This window comes from Bos indicus, chromosome 6, assembly GCF_029378745.1.
Source record: "Bos indicus isolate NIAB-ARS_2022 breed Sahiwal x Tharparkar chromosome 6, NIAB-ARS_B.indTharparkar_mat_pri_1.0, whole genome shotgun sequence".
Classification (NCBI taxonomy): domain Eukaryota; kingdom Metazoa; phylum Chordata; class Mammalia; order Artiodactyla; family Bovidae; genus Bos; species Bos indicus.
Window position 1 is genome coordinate 20,881,728 of NC_091765.1, and position 16,855 is coordinate 20,898,582.

At 41.2% G+C, this 16,855-nt stretch overlaps 1 long non-coding RNA gene across 1 annotated transcript in view; it reads right to left on the reverse strand.

The window, feature by feature from the left end:
• Positions 1–2,206: 2,206 nt before the first annotated feature.
• LOC139183595 (uncharacterized) overlaps positions 2,207–16,855 on the reverse strand; it is a 31,028-nt gene continuing 16,379 nt past the window's right edge. The window contains exons 2-3 of the long non-coding RNA XR_011567092.1: positions 8,799–8,892; positions 2,207–4,926 (exon numbers count right to left, since the gene is read on the reverse strand). This is a non-coding gene — a long non-coding RNA (uncharacterized lncRNA). The remainder of the gene's footprint in view (positions 4,927–8,798; positions 8,893–16,855) is intronic.

Genomic DNA, 16,855 nt, shown 5'->3' on the forward strand with positions numbered 1-16,855 from the left:
GGAAGGATTGATGCTGAAGCTTAAACTCCATTACTTTGGCCACCTGATGCAAAGAACTGACTCATTTGAAAATACCCTGATGCTGGGAAAGTTTGAAAGCAGGAGGAGAAGGGGATGACAGAGGATAAGATGGTCGGATGACATCACCTACTTGATGGACATGAGTTTGAGCATGCTCCAGGAGTTGGTGATGGACAGGGAGATCTGGTGTACTGAAGCCCATGGAGTTGCAAAGAGTCGGACAAGACTGAGTGACTGAGCTGAACTGGATTATAGCCTGTCAGGCTCCTCTGTCCATGGGATTTCCCAGGCAAGAATACTGGAGTGTGTTGCCATTTCCTTCTCCAGGGGATCTTCCTGAACCAGGAATTGAATCTGCATCTCTTGGATTGGCAGGCAGATTCTTTACCACTGAGCCACCAAGGAAGCCTTAATAAGCTAGTACTACATTTTGTTAAAAAAAAGCTATTTTCTTCTGGAGCAGGGACTATATTTCCTTACTCAGTGAATACTGGGTCATGACCTTAGTTATTAGTTTGTACATTGTAAGGGGAGACTGTGGTGGGTCTTAAGGAGGCAACATCATCTTTCTAGGAATCTGCCTCATGTGAGATCTTTACAAGATATTCAGGTAAGGGACACTCTTTTTCTCTAGCAGAAGGGAGCAAGCTGCTTCAGGCAGTCTGAAGGCTCCAGAAGAACTTGGTGCTTCAGTCTTCTTAAATGAATCTACCCAAATATCTTCATATCAGGTCTCAGGATTCCACTATTTTTCTATTATGGCTGTGTCTTCAGCTTGGGAGATATCTCAACATTGTACATCCAGTCTTTTCATAAGGTTTAGCTCTTTGGCCTGACTTTCAACATAGACTACCATCTAATTGTAAGAGTGAAGTTCTTTTTGGACCTTCAGCATATTAAAAAGCAGAGACATTACTTTGCCAACAAAGGTCCATCTAGTCAAGGCTATGGTTTTTCCAGTGGTCATGTATGGATGTGAGAGTTGGACTCTGAAGAAAGCTGAGTGCCGAAGAATTGATGCTTTTGAACTGTGGTGTTAGAGAAGACTCTTGAGAGTCCCTTGGACTGCAAGGAGATCCATCCAGTCCATCATAAAGGAGATCAGTCCTGGGTGTTCATTGGAAGGACTGATGTGGAAGCTGAAACTCCAATACTTTGGCCACCTCATGTGAAGAGTTGACTCATTGGAAAAGATCCTGATGCTGGGAGAGATTGGCGGCAGGAGGAGAAGGGGATGACAGAGGATGAGATGGCTGGATGGCATCACTGACTCGATGGACATGAGTTTGGGAAGACTCTGGGAATTGGTGATGGACAGGGAGGCCTGGCGTGCTGCAATTCATGGGGGTGCAAAGAGTTGGACACAACTGAGTGACTGAACTGAACTGAACTGAACTGATGGAAGCTTTCTGATCTTCCAGTGGGCACTGAGTTGATGGCTGATATGATTCTATTTTATTTCTACTCCATATTCTATTCTATTCTTTCAAGCATTTTATGACATCTAACAAAAAACTTTCAATTCCACAATACTGGTAATTACCATCAGCCCATATCATTCATGCAATGCTTTTCCTTTCCCTTATATTTCATCACATTCACTATGGATGAATGTGAGTCTCACATAGAATGTGAGTAATTGAATGCTACATCATGCTGGGTTTTATCACTCTCCTGCTCCCACCAGTGATTATATTACTGGTATCATCTAAATGGAGACAGTATGGCCATAGAGTCTCATGTTGAGAATCTGCTTTCCAGGACCATTCTTGGTACCAAATACCTTTGGGTTTCGCTAAAAGCAATGCCTGAGATAAGAACCTGGGTGTGGGTAGTTTATTTGGGTAGTGATCCTACAAAGCATGAGCATCCAGGTAAGAAGAATGGGATGGTGAAGGAGGAAGAGACAATGTCAGGGTACTTTATTCAGATCAGTACTCTGGGCAACAAGGGACTTTTGAGAAGAACAAAATGCTTCCAAGAATTAGTCATCTGAAGGGTGGAAGTCTGGAGCTTTTATCTACTGACACCCCTGCTGTGGGCTGCCCAACTCCTGTGGTATTAGAGAAGGTCCTGGGGGCAGAATACAGAAAGACGTGCAGAAGCAGGCACTTGTGGAGGGAGTCTGGCAGCAGGAGCTGAGTTAGAACTGTTCATAATAACCATGGCTACAGTCAAGATGGGGAGGTGAAGATGTAAGGACTTAGGGAAGAAATCTAGGCTAGAGATACAGATGTGAAAATTATGTACAGGTGATGTTGAAAGCACAAGAATAAACAAGATAAAGAAGAGGTGGAGAACACAAAAGAACCTATTTTTAAGAAGATGGGGGAAGAGGATTCAGGAAAGAACTCTAAGAATTGATCTGATTTAAAAGTTAAAAAGTGTTTACTTAACTCTTTATTCTATACTTGAAGAATATTAAAAATTTTATAGTTGCTGCCTTAAAAAAAGGAATTGAAAAAAAAAAAAAAGAATTGTTCTGAGACGTCAGAGAATCAGGAGAGCATGTTATCATGGCAAAGAAAAGAAGAGAGACTTCTCAAAGAAGAGGTTGGTCAGCATATAGAAATACCGCAGAGAAATCTAATAAGATAAGGACTTTAAAATATCCACTGTGTTTGTCAATAAGCAGGTCATTTTGATCATTTTCTTTCTAAGTTTCAGTAAGGTAGTAAGGGCAGATGCCAGATTACAGTGGGTTGATAATTCAGATGAGAGGGACTAGATATCATAAAATGGCAACATTTTCAAGGTGATTCACTGAGAAATAAAGGAGAGAGGCACTATTCATGAATGACAGGAAAGCAAGAGATTCTTTCTTAGGTAGGTGTTCAGTTTTCAAAGCTACAAATTCGCCAGCTCAAAGATTTCTTTTCTTTCTTAAACTAGTTCAGTTGACTAATTTTTGTTGAGGAGTTAGTTCTTTAGCCAGTTAATAGGAGATGCAGCTGCTTTAAGGAAATACCATCCCTTTATTTATCTCACCACTTCCTCTTACAAAAGGAAAGACTTGAATTACAACTGGGTTGTGTTCTACTGTAACCACCACAATTCAAGTGAGGGCCGGGGATTGTCCCAGAGCCTGGAAACAGGAGGAAAAAGTGATTAAAATAAACACAAAGCTTGTTTACGTATTCACAGGAAACTTCCCACGACCTATTAAAATGGAAACAAAGAGATCAAATTCGAGAGAAAGGGACGCAAAATTTCTCTTAGTCCATGGAGGCCAATGTTCTTTACAGTAAAAAGCCCTGCAAAAGAAAATTTGCCAAATACACTACTGTTTTCTCTGGCTGCCAGATTTCCAGCATCCGGTCACATTATTGCCCTGATTTTCCCCCTTATTACAGGCAGGCGGGAGCTTGCAATTCCCTGCTGAAGCAGAGGGCATCCGTGCAGATGCCTGTCCTAGGCAATTGCAGTGTGACTCACACAGTGAGCCTGGGAATCTTGGGAGTTGAACTGAGGACAAAATGGGAGGGATTTCCCTTCGAAGGGCTGGTCTCTGGGTCTCTTTACGCACCCTGTGCTTCATGGAAGCTTACTGCTTGGCTGCCGAGTGCCTCCCAGAGAAAGATTATGAGGCTTATGGGGAAAGTTAGTGCTTGTTGCTTTTTTTCCTTCCTTAACCAACTTTCTTGACTTTGTGCTTAACTTTGCTCTTACTGTTGTTTTTTTCTGAAGTTTCCCAACTTAATACATGGGTTTATGAGAAATTTTATAGCTAAGATTGATGATGATGATATTACTACTTAGAATTTGTAGAGCAATTGGTATCATGAATTTCAAAGAACTATGCAGTTCTTAATCTCTGGAACACTTGTTAGGAGATATTATTAGAATCGAGACTGATATCCAATTGCAGGAAGACCTGGGAGGCAACTTCCCTCCCTTCCTCCTTTCTCTCTTCCTTCCCTTTCTCCCTTTCTGCCCTTCCTTTCTTTTCCATGCTTCCTCTTCTTAATACTACCATGTCTGTCCTAACAGCCTGCTTTTCTCACAGGGCAATCATGAGATGAAACAACACGTAGGAAACTATTTTAAATTTCATAATGTCCTATGGTATTGTTTTGTGATTATGATGATCACTCCTTGCTATTTTTGGAATGAAGATCAAAGATGATAGCACTGATGAGAACACAGTAATTGACACATGAGTATTTCTTTCTTTTACACTGCCCATGACACTGAAGTAGCAGTAGTAGCAATGGACTTGTCACGTTATTTTTTAACTAACTGTTGATAATAGTCATATGTTTGTCTCAATTCTACCTGCATTAGGCCTTGTGTGTATGTGTATATATCTATATCTGTGTCTATCTATACCTATTACAGATTTTTAGGATTATTAATCATAAATCACATTGGTTTTCTCAAATTATTTGCTGATTTGTTGATGCTACAACTGTTTGTAGAGTGACTGTGACCTTCCTTCTTGATCTCATCTTTCCCTAACAATTCTCGGCGTACTTACAAAAAGATCATTTCCTGTCTTGTGTCTAACAGAATGAATGGGCTGGGTCTGTTTCTCTCATGTCAGAACTATGAAGCTTTCCTCAGTTTCTGAGATCATAGTAGCTGCTTTTCACCCATTTCTGAGCATTCAATGAGGAAGGTAATAGTGCTTCAGTACATGATACAATATACTTTCAGGGTATCAGGTCCCATCAGATAATAGATTCAAAGCTGATCCAGTTAATTTCCAATAGGGCTTCTGGAATTTTCTGGGATCTCTGTGTGGACATCAGGATATCCACGAAGCTCACATATCAGGATCGTATGGAAGGTTGGCTCCCCTTGTCAGGTGGACATTGACTGTTGGCCTGTTGTTCTTAGTTCCAGGTCTGCACTGAGCTGAGACACTTGCTTCTTGCTTCCCAGGTATTAATGAGTTGGCTAAATCTTTAAATGCGAGAGAAAAATAAAAATGAAGCAGAACCTTTTTCTCATGAGGTCTCTTTGACTCCTCTAGGTAGTTCGGTTTTCCCTAGGTAGACGGGATCAAATTTTCTTCCAGATCTCCTTTTATTCTCTTCCACCCCACAAGAACATAATAACACACCAGAAGCATCACATTCCAGATACCCAATCTTAGCACAAGTGTCTGCAGGATGTCCAGCCTTCTTTGGGGACCAAGCACTACAAGAACCTGTGGACTCTCCACTGGGGACAATGCCTGTAGACTGAAATAGAAAAGATGATCTGCATGACCTCTAGGGCTTTACAGATTTGTGATTGCATAATAACAAGATTATTTCTCCTGACTATACCCTTCCACAGCATGACAGACTGTACCTGGAAATACTGGTAGATGTCATGGGTGTAACAAAGAAGTTAATTTGGTAACCGTGGATGCCATTTTCCTCCCAATAAGTGTGCTCTGGCTCTGCAATCTCACTGGCTATTGAAATTTCTCAGTGGAATATGTTTTCTTTGGGATGGAAATTTAAAAATCCTTTTGGAACAGAAGAGTTGCTCCTTATTGATGTTAGGGAGGAAAAGAGAAAAGAGATTCTTCCCAATTGGAGGAAGTACATGACACTTCCCATGGGCCTCTATCACCCCCTCTTCCTCTACAGATCAGCTCAAGGTTTTATTGTCAATCACTTTATGCTCAGTGTTGTATGGGTCATAATATCACCTTTAAAAAGGCCTTAAAGCATTTACAGTTGCAAATGCTAGATAATTTTATTAAACTGGAACCTAACCAGGGTCTTCTTGGCTAGCCAACAGAATTTTATTCAAGGGGTTTTAGTTTCATGGCTGAAGTAATGTTACGTGAAGATTATCAACCTTTAAATAATATTCCATTCATGATTTAAATTTAGTTCAAGACCAGTGAGTGTTCAAAATGAGACACAGAACTATAGTCTTTAATTCTAGGAGAGTTGCTGCAGATGCTAATTTAACTTTATGGAGAAAGACAATGGCCCATAGCAAACTAAGCAGAGCATTTGGGAGGCCACTGGTATTCTGGGCGAACACTTCCTAATTAAACTGTACACCTCCCTCTCCTCTTCTGAAGCCCAGCGTTGTTGTTTATGACAGAAAACTTACCGTTTGTTATTGTGTGCATTTTCCTCCAAGTTTCTGGATTTTTATTTCTGCTAGCAAATTTTGAAATTTATCTAATTTACTGGATAGCTCTTCCCCTAAGGGGGGCATAAACTTGAATTAAAAATGAACTTTTACTTCTTGGAAATATAGAAATCTTTTCCTTTTATGGACATATGACATAAGAAGTGTGCTTTAACTTTCTTTTTGTGCAGTTTCCCAGATATACTCAGGGATACACCAAGAATTGTGAGGGAGGGAAAGTGGAATGCAAGCACAGGCACCGTGTTGTTGCCATTTCAAAGCATCGAGAGAACCCTACTAACCTGGGAGAATCTGAACCCTTAGAGAACTCACCCCATCCCTGGTGCCATTCTTAATTTCTTTCTTTATCTGGTTCTCTTTCCCTTGTCTCACACTTTCCCCTACTTCATTAGTGCTGGCATATTGCTTTGAACCTGCTCAAGGTCATATTTTATAAATGATTATCTAGATTTAGGAAATCCCTGCTTATTGATGACTAAGGGGTGTGATCAGAAATGGTTAGTGATCCTCCAGGAGTTAAGTGAAGCATTTGAACTATTCACAATTCTTTTTGTGGAGAGGGCAAGGATGATGGAGATAGCACAGTGAATGGAAGAATATGCAGCCATCTTTCCCCCGAAGTTCCCATGGCAGAAGGAAGGTAAGTGATTAGTTCCTAGACTTCCTATTTTCCACAGACCAGTTATACTGCAGTCAAGTGTCCTTTACTTTTTGCAATCTCATATTTCTCCTTCCTGTTTCTTTACTCAAGTATAGGTTTCCTATTGATGAAAGGACACAGATTAATTCATCAGGAGACCAATAGTGAGTATTCTGTCTTGTAAAAGTCTGGCTTAAGACCAATGATGTGCTGGAGAGGGAGAGATAAAGATGGCAGAGTAAGAGGATATGAAGCTCGCCTCCCTCCACGAACACATCAAAAACACACCTGCATGTGAAACACTTCTCAGAGAAAACTGGCAGAAGGACTCCTCTACAACCAAGACTGTAAGAAGGATAAACACGTAATAAAGTAGGACAGGAAGAAAAGCATCAGGTGGAGACCTGCACCCCTGGGAGGGAACAAGAGGAAAAGGGAGATTGCCCGGATGCACACTTGCCCTGGGGAGTGAGTGGATCCAGTCACAGACTGGGTGTCACAGTCTTTGAGTCCTAAGAGTCGGAGACAAACCCTTTTGGATGCCTGGAGAAGTGCCGGGACAGATAGAAAGTCAGGAGAAGACTAGACCCCCACTTGTGAGGACTGCACAGGTGTGGTGTGTCCCCAGGAAGGTGGACAGAGGTCGGTCCTAGCTGCTACCTCCTTGTTGCATTCCCCAGTTGGAACTGAGTGAACCCTGGCATTGCTCACTCTGTACCACAGCTTGGCACAAGATCTAGGCATCCAAGACCTGGAAAAAAGACCTGATCTAGCAATGCAGCAGCAACCTGAGGCCCTGGGGTGTAGCTCAGGTGGAGTGGTGGTGGCCACTGTTGGTACTTACTCAGGTTGCACCCCAGAAGCAACCCAGAGTTCTGACAGCAGTACAGCTGCTGGAATTCCCACCACAGCCTTGCCGTGTGTCCTAACCCAAGATGAGGGAACACTGAGCCCCCGCTCTCTCTACATTGCAGCCTAGCACTAGATCTGGGGTGGCCATGACAACGGCAAGATGTGACCACGAACTGTGTCTGACTGCAGCCACAGTTGCCTACACAGACAGAGCACTGGACTTCTGTAAGCACATGAACCCCACTTGTTTCAGCACTCCCCTCTGTAAGGGCAAAGGTCCCAGAGCAGGGAGAAGGAAAATCACACTCTTCAAGGGAACAGAGCCACCTTGAGCCCAACCCTCAAAACTTCTGATTCAGTGATCTGAGAGCAGATCCTGCTCCTGATAGGGCAGTGATGACGACAGAGCAGAGAGGAAATCCCATCTCACACTCCAGGTAAGCTCTGCTGCTGCTGCTGCTAAGTCGCTTCAGTTGTGTCCGACTTTGTGCGACTCCATAGACGGCAGCCCACCAGGCTCCCCCTTCCCTGGGATTTTCCAGGCAAGAACATAGCTCCACCATAATCAGCCATACGCTTTGCTAGCACATCCTGAGGAAAGATGTGACTGGCAAACTCTTCAGGTCCAGCTTTCCCACCAAAGGCATTGGGCATATGCAGCCTGCATAAGGATGCTCTCACATAAGAACACCTCTGTGTGACCACAATAGGAAATCGTTTCACCTAAATTCATAGAGGCAGAGCAAGTTAAGTAAAATAAGATGGCAGAGGAACTATTTTCCACTGAAAGAGCAAGAGGGGGAGAACAAGATGGCAGAGGAGTAGGTGGATGTAGAGTACATCTCTTTCCACAGATACATCAGGAATACACTTTCAGACACAGAAGTGCATGCAGAACACATTCACTCTCGTGTCCTGAGAGTGGATAGGAGTACCTGACCAGCAGAAAAGAATATATAGAACCACGCAAAACTCGGTAGGATGAAGGAACTAGGAGAAAAACAGGAGTGTTAGTAGGACTGGACCTGCCCTCAGTGGGTGGGGGAACTGAAGCAGGGGTCCGATCCCCACATTGGAGCAATGGTCTGAGAAGAGAAACATTTAAGGCCGAAAGTGAAACAGCTGACCTGTGGCAGCCTAAATGGAATGAGAATCAGACAGTCCTTACTGAAGCCATACATACCCTGGACAGGAACGCTGGTCCCCTGGAAGACTCAGCAGCTGGAAGCTGGAATTTGGGGATGGGGGAGCAGTCTGGCGGTGAGGGCTGCTGTTGACTGCAGAGAGAGAAATTGAGAGGATGTGAGGGAGGAGATCATGGTGGGAAATGCCAGTGGAAGAAAGCCGGACAGCCTTGGAAGCAAGGCAGTACTGCTGAGTCACACGTAGTGGGTGGAGCCATCACCATAGCCTCCCTCTCCCCACCCGCCAGCATAGGCAGCTGAACAATAGAGAGGTTCGCCCATCAAACGCCTGAGGCACTGAACTACAGAGTAGGACCCCACCCAGGGTGCTCCTTTAAGTGACTGAGGCGCCAAACAGAGAAGGACCCCAGGCAAGGGAGCCCTGTAAGTGCCTGAATAGGTGGGGCTATGGAGAAAGACCAGCCAAAGAGGCCTTCTGATCGCCAGCTACAAGAGGCTTGAAAAAAAGACTCTGATAGGACCATAACTCCTGCGGTAGAGGCAGTCCATGTCCCTGCACACTTGGTGCTGCCAGGGTCCCTGCAAGCCAAGCAGCTGTTCCACCTTCACACTCAACTCTCACTGGGGCAGAGCTGCCACAGGCAAAAAAGTCTTACATCTATGCTCACAGTGTCACTTTGGTCGTGTCTGACTCTGCAACCCTGTGGACTGTGGCCTGCCAGGCTTCTGTCAGGGACAGTTCTCCAGGCAAGAATACTGGAGTGTATTGGCCAATACTGGTTGCCATACCCTTCTAAAGCACTATATTTCCTGCTGCCCTAGCCGCCAACCCCCTGAGTACCTGGTGCTGCCAGAACCCCTGCAACCCAAGCAGCTGCACCACCTCCACACCTGGCATTCACAGGGGCAAAGCCAAGCCCTCCAGGGCAGCCTCAGGAGCAAACCCCAGTGGATGACCCACATGTAGAGGTGGAAATAAAACCACAGTTGAAATCCAAGGGCAGTGTGGCTAAGGAAGAAGACCCCAAACCTTCCCACTAGCTGTACAAGCTGCAAATTAAATCCATACAATAAACAAGGCAGACTCTGTTGTGTCTATGGAATATATAAAAGACCATTGAGAGCTCCCACAAAAGAAAATGCACTAGTTCTGTTAGCTGTGGACGTTGGAGGCAAGAACACAAAGGAGTAGGACCAGATTAGAATCTGAGCTGCCCCCCAGCAGGTCCAGAGATCAGCACAGTGTTTGAGGGCACCCTAGGGAGGTGAGCTGGACTGTGACTCCCAGCGAGGGAAAGGACTCTGACAGCAGTGACTCGAGAAAAACATTTATTGTTCTTATTTTTTGACATGTTTTGTAGATTCTTTTGGATTTTTTCCTTTTTCCTCTTTTTCCTTTTTTTCCACCTCTGTTGTACTTGTCAATTTTATTGGCACTAAGAAATCCAGTTAAGCTTTTGAGCTTTTTTTTCCCCCCTTCAGTCACATTTTTTATTGTTGTTATAAACCTCTGCTCCTACGTTGGGCTTTTGAAGTTCTGTGGAGTTCCCCTCCCCCCACCCCACCCCGCCTTTTTTTCTTTACTCTTTTTTATTTTTAATTAAAAAATTTTAAACCTATTATTATTTTTTCTACATTTATTCCTTTGTTTGCATTTCCTACTGTTCTTTTCCCCTTGCAGTTAATCTTTAATGTATATAAATCTTCATCTACCTCTATTTAATTTGCATATTTATTCTTTCTTTCTTTCCTTTCCTCTCAACATACTTGTTAGTTTTGTTTTCATCACATTATTTGCCACCTGGCATCTTGCTTTAGTTTTATTTTCCAATTTGTGCTTTAGTTAATTTTGTTCTTAACTGGCAAATATAATTTTTAATTTCCTTTGTTTGCCATGTCAATCTACTGTACTTTATTTTTGGAGGACTGTTCTGACTTTATGTGTATTCCATTATTTTAATTATTATTTGCCTGATTTTGTAACTGTCATTCGTCTGGGGTTCATCTTTGATTTCTCATTTTTGGATGTTTGTTTTAATCTCACTTAATGCCATAACAAACCACATGTGGAATCTTTATTCCTGATCAGAGATCAAGCCCTGAGCCTTTGGAGTGGGAGCACTGATTCCAAGACCTTAGACCACCAGAGAACTAACCTGAGGGAGTATCAAATAGTGAGAACTCCCACAAAGGAAACCACTTGAATTACAAGACCTGGCATCACCCAACCACCAGTAGCATCCTGTGTGGGATATCTCATCTAAACAACAAACAAAACAGAAATACAAACCCAATCAACAGCAGACAGGGTTACTACCTCACTCAGCTGTGCCCATCAGAGGAAAAACAAACAAAAAAAACCTCAGCACAAATATCACCCTATAGGAATCATACACAAACCACTGGACCAACCTTAGGAGGGAAGAAACCGAAAGGAAGAAAGAATTCAATCCTCTTCAAAGAAAGAATTCAACTTTCCTTGAAGCCTGGGAAAAGGAGATCTCAAACAATAAGTTAAAAAAAAATAATGAAAAGGCATAGAAACACTACACAAATGAAGGAACAAACTAGAAACACAGAAGTCCAAATAAATGAAGAGGAAATAGGCAAACTACCCGAAAAAGAATTCAGAATAATGATAGTAAAGATGATCAAAAAACCTTGAAAACAAACTGAAGAAAATGCAAGAATCAATAAACACAGACCTAGAAGAATTAAAGAATAAACGTTCAGAGAAAAAACAATTACTGAAATTAAAAGTACTCTGCTGCTGCTGCTGCTGCTAAGTCACATCAGTCATGTCTGACTCTGTGCTACCCCATAGACAGCAGCCCACCAGGCTCCCCCGTCCTTGGGATTCTCCAGGCAAGAATACTGGATTGGGTTTCCATTTCCTTCTCCAATGCATGAAAGTACTCTAGAAGGAATCAATAGCAGAATATCTGAAGCAGAAGAACGAATCAGTGAGCTGGAAGATAAAATGGTGAAAATAACTTCTGAAGAGCTAAATAAAGTTAAAAGAATGAAAAGAACTGAGGATAGTTTCAGAGACCTCTGGGACAATATCAAATGCACCAACATTTGAATTATAGTGGTCCCAGAAGATGAAGAGCAAAAGAAAGGGTATGAGACAATTTTTGAAGAGATTATAGTTGAAAGTTTGCCCAATGTGGAAAAGGAAATAGTCAATCAAGTCCAAGAGGCACAAAGAGTCCCATACAGGATAAACCCAAGGAGAAACATGCCAAGCCACATGCTAATCAAACTAACAAAGACTAAACACAAAGAATATTAAAGGTAGCAAGGGAGAAGGAACAAGTAATATACAGGGGAAACCCCATAAGCTTAACAGCTGATCTTTCAGCAGAAACTCCAGAGGCCAGAAGGGAATGGCAGGACATATTTAAAGTACTGAAAGGGAAAAATCTACAACCTAGATTACTGCAACTGGCAAGGATATCATTCAAAACTGATGGAGAAATAAAAAGTTTTTCAGACAAGAAAAGTTAAGAGAATTCAGTACCACCAAACCAGCTTTACAACAAATGTTAAAGGGACTTATACAGTCAAGAAATACAAGAGAAGAAAAAAGATCTATAAATCAACCCCAAATGATTAAGAAAATGGCAATAGGAACATATATATCAATAATTAGTTTAATTGTAAATGGATTAAATGCTCCAACCAAAAGATACAGACTGGCTAAATGAATACAAAAACAAGATGCATACATATGCTGTCTGCAAGAAACCCACTTCAGACCTAAACACACGTATAGACTAAAGTGAGAGGATGGAAAAATAGATTCCATGCCAATCGGAAGCAAAAGAAAGCTGGAGTAACAATCCTCATATCAGACAAAATAGACCTTAAAATAAAGAATATTACAAGAGATAAGGAAGGACACTACATAATGATCAAGGGATCAATCCAAGAGGAAGACACAACAATTGTAAATATCTATGCACTCAACATAGGAGCACCTCAATACATAAGACAAATACTGACAGACATAAAGGAGAAATTGACAGTAACACAATAATAGTAGGAGACTTTAACACCCCACTCACACCAATAGATAATCAAAACAGATAATCAAAACAGAAAATTAATAAGGGAACACAAATCTTAAGTCATACATTAGATGAGATGGATCTCATTTATATCTTCAGGACAATCCATCCAAATGCAGAAGAATACACCTTCTTCTCAAGTGCACATGGAACATTCTCTAGGATAGACCACGTCTTGGGTCACAAACCAAACCTCAGTAAATTTAACAAAATTGAAATTGTATCAAGCATCTTCCCTGACCACAATGCTATAAGACTAGATAGCAATTACAAGAAAAACTGTAAAAAACACAAGCACACAGAGATTAAACAACACATTTTTAAATAAACAGGTTACTGAAGAAATCAAAAGGGAAATCAAAAAATTTCTAGAAACAAATGACAAGGAAAACATGACAACTCAAAACCTGTGGGGTGCAGCAAAAGCAGTTTTAAGAGGGAAGTTTATACCAATACAATCCTACCTCAAGAAACAAGAAAAACATTGAATAGACTAACTTTACATGTAAAACAAGAAGAAAAAGAAGAACAAAAACATCCCAAAATTAGTAGAAGGAGAGAAATCATAAAGATCTGAGCAGAAATAAATGAAAAAGAAAAGAAAGAAGCAACAGTAAAGGTTAATAAAACTAAAAGCTGATTCTTTAAGAAGATAAACAAAATTGACAAACCTTTAGTCAGATTCATCAAGAAAAAAAGAGAAGAATCAAATCAACAAAATTAGAAATGAAAAAGAAGAGGTTACAACAGACAATGCAGAAATACAAAGGATTATAAGAGACTATTATGAACAACTATATGAGAATAAAATAGATAACCTGGAAGAAATGGATAGATTCTTAGAAAAGTTCAGTCTTTCAAGACTGAACCAGGAAGAAATAGAAATTATAAACTGCTCAATTACAAACACTGAAATTGAAGCTGTGCTTTAAAAATCTGCAAAAAAAAAAAAAAAAAAAGCCCACGACCATATGGTGTCACAGGAGAATTCTATCAAACATTTAGAGAAGAGCTAAAGCCTATCCTTCTAAAACCCTTTCAAAAGATTGTAGAGAAAGGAACACTCCCAAACTCATTTTATGGGGCCACTATTATCCTGATACCAAAACCAGGCAAAGACACCACAAAAAAAGAGAACTATAGGGCAATATCACTGATGAACATAGATGCAAAAATCCTCAACAAAATTTTAGCAAACAGAATTCAGCAACACATCAAAAAGCTCATATATCATGATCAAGTTGGGTTTATTTCGGGAAGCAAGGATTCTTCAGCATATGCAGATCTATCAGTGTGATACACCATATTAACAAAATGAAAGATAAAAATCATATGATAATCTCAATAGATGCAGAACATATTCTGAGATTTTTTGGACAAAATTCAGCACCCATTTACGATTACAACTCTTTAAGAAATGGGCATAGAAGGAACCTACGTCAACATAGTAAAGGCCATATATGATAAGACTACGGCAAAGATCATTCTCAATGGTGAAAAACTGAAAGCATCCCCCTTCAGATGAGGAACAAGACAAGGGTGTTCACTTTTGCCACCATTATTCAACCTAGTTTTGGAAGTCTTAGCTACAGCAACCAGAGTAGAAAAAGAAATAAAAAGAATCAAGATTGGAGAAGAAGAAGTAAATCTCTCACTCTTTACAGAAGACGTGATACTGTACATCAGATCAGATGAGTTGCTCAGTCATGTCCGACTCTTTGCGATCCCATGAATTGCAGCACGCCAGGCCTCCCTGTCCATCACCAACTCCCGGAGTTCACTCAGACTCACGTCTGAGTCAGTGATGCTATCCAGCCATCTCATCCTCTGTCGGCCCCTTCTCCTCCTGCCTCCGATCCCTCCCAGCATCAGAGTCTTTTCCAATGAGTCAACTCTTCACAACAGGTGGCCAAAGTACTGGAGTTTCAGCTTTAGCATCATTCCTTCCAAAGAAATCCCAGGGCTGATCTCCTTCAGAATGGACTGGTTGGATCTCCTTGCAGTCCAAGGGTCTCTCAAGAGTCTTCTCCAACACCACAGTTCAAAAGCATCAATTCTTCGGTGCTCAGCCTTCTTCACAGTCCAACTCTCACATCCATACATGACCACAGGAAAAACCATAGCCTTGACTAGACGAACCTCTGTTGGCAAAGTAATGTCTCTGCTTTTGAATATGCTATCTAGGTTGGTCAAAGCTTTCCTTCCAAGGAGTAAGCGTCTTTTAATTTCATGGCTGCAATCACCATTTGTAGTGATTTTGGAGCCCCCCAAAATAAAGTCTGACACTGTTTCCCCATCTATTCCCCATGAAGTGATGGGACCGGATGCCATGATCTTTGTTTTCTGAATGTTGAGCTTTAAGCCAACTTTTTCACTCTCCACTTTCACTTTCATCAAGAGGCTTTTGAGTTCCTCTTCACTTTGTGCCATAAGGGTGGTGTCATCTGCATATCTGAGGTTATTGATATTTCTCCTGGCAATCTTGATTCCAGCTTGTGTTTCTTCCAGTCCAGCGTTTCTCATGATGTACTCTGCATAGAAGTTAAATAAGCAGGGTGACAATATACAGCCTTGACGAACTCCTTTTCCTGTTTGGAACCAGTCTGTTGTTCCATGTCCAGTTCTAACTGTTGCTTCCTGACCTGCATACAGATTTCTCAAGAGGCAGGTCAGGTGGTCTGGTATTCCCATCTCTTTCAGAATTTTCCACAGTTTATTGTGAACCACACAGTCAAAGGCTTTGGCATAGTCAATAAAGCAGAAATAGATGTTTTTCTGGAACTCTCTTGCTTTTTCCATGATCCAGTGGATGTTGGCAATTTGGTCTCTGGTTCCTCTGCCTTTTCTAAAACCAGCTTGAACATCAGGAAGTTCATGGTTCATGTATTGCTGAAGCCTGGCTTGGAGAATTTTGAGTATTACTTTACTAGCGAAAACCCTAAACATAGTATCAGAAAATTATTAGAGCTAATCAGTGAATTTAGGAAAGTTGCATGAGACAAAATCAATACACAGAAATCACTTGCATTTCTGCATACTAACAATGAAAAATCAGAAAGAGAAATGAAGGAATCTATCCCATTCATCATTGTATAAGAAGAATTAGATATCTAGGAATAAACTTACCTAAGAAGACAAAGGAACTGTACACAGAAAATTATAAGACACTAATGAAAGAAATCAAAGATGACATAAATAGATGGAGAGATATTCCATGTTCCTGGGTAGGAAGAATCAATATTTTGAAAATGACTATACTACCAAATGCAATCAATAGATTTGATGCAATCCCTGTCAAGTTACCAATGGCATTTTTCACAGAGCTAGAACAAAAAATTTCACAGTTCATATGGAAACACAAAAGACCGCTAATAGCCAAAACAGTCTTGAGAAAGAAGAATGGCGATGGAGGAATCAACCTTCCTGACCTCAGATTATACTACAAAGATACAGTCATCAAGACGGTATGGTACTGGCACAAAAACAGAAATATAGACCAATGGAATAAGGTAGAAAACCCAGAAATAAACCCATGCACCTATGGATCCCTTATTTTTGACAAAGGAGGCAAGAATATACAATGGGGCAAAGACAGCCTCTTCAATAAATGGTGCTGTGAAAACTGGACAGGTACATGTAAAAGAATGAAATTAAAACACAAACTCAGCAGTGGCCACAGGACTGACAAATGTAAGTTTTCATTCCTATCCCAAAGAAATGCAATGCCAAAGAATGCTCAAACTACCACACAATTGCACTCATCTCACACACTAGGAAAGTGATGCTTAAAATTCTCCAAGCCAGGCTTCAGCAATACATGAACCGTGAAGTACCAGATATTCAAGCTGGTTTTAGAAAAGGCAGAGGAACCAGAGATCAAATTGCCAACATCCGCTGGATCATGGAAAAAGCAAGAGAGTTCCAGAAAAACATCTATTTCTGCTTTATTGACTATGCCAAAGCCTTTGACTGTGTGGCTCACAATAAACTGTGGAAAATTCTGAAAGAGATGGGAATACCAG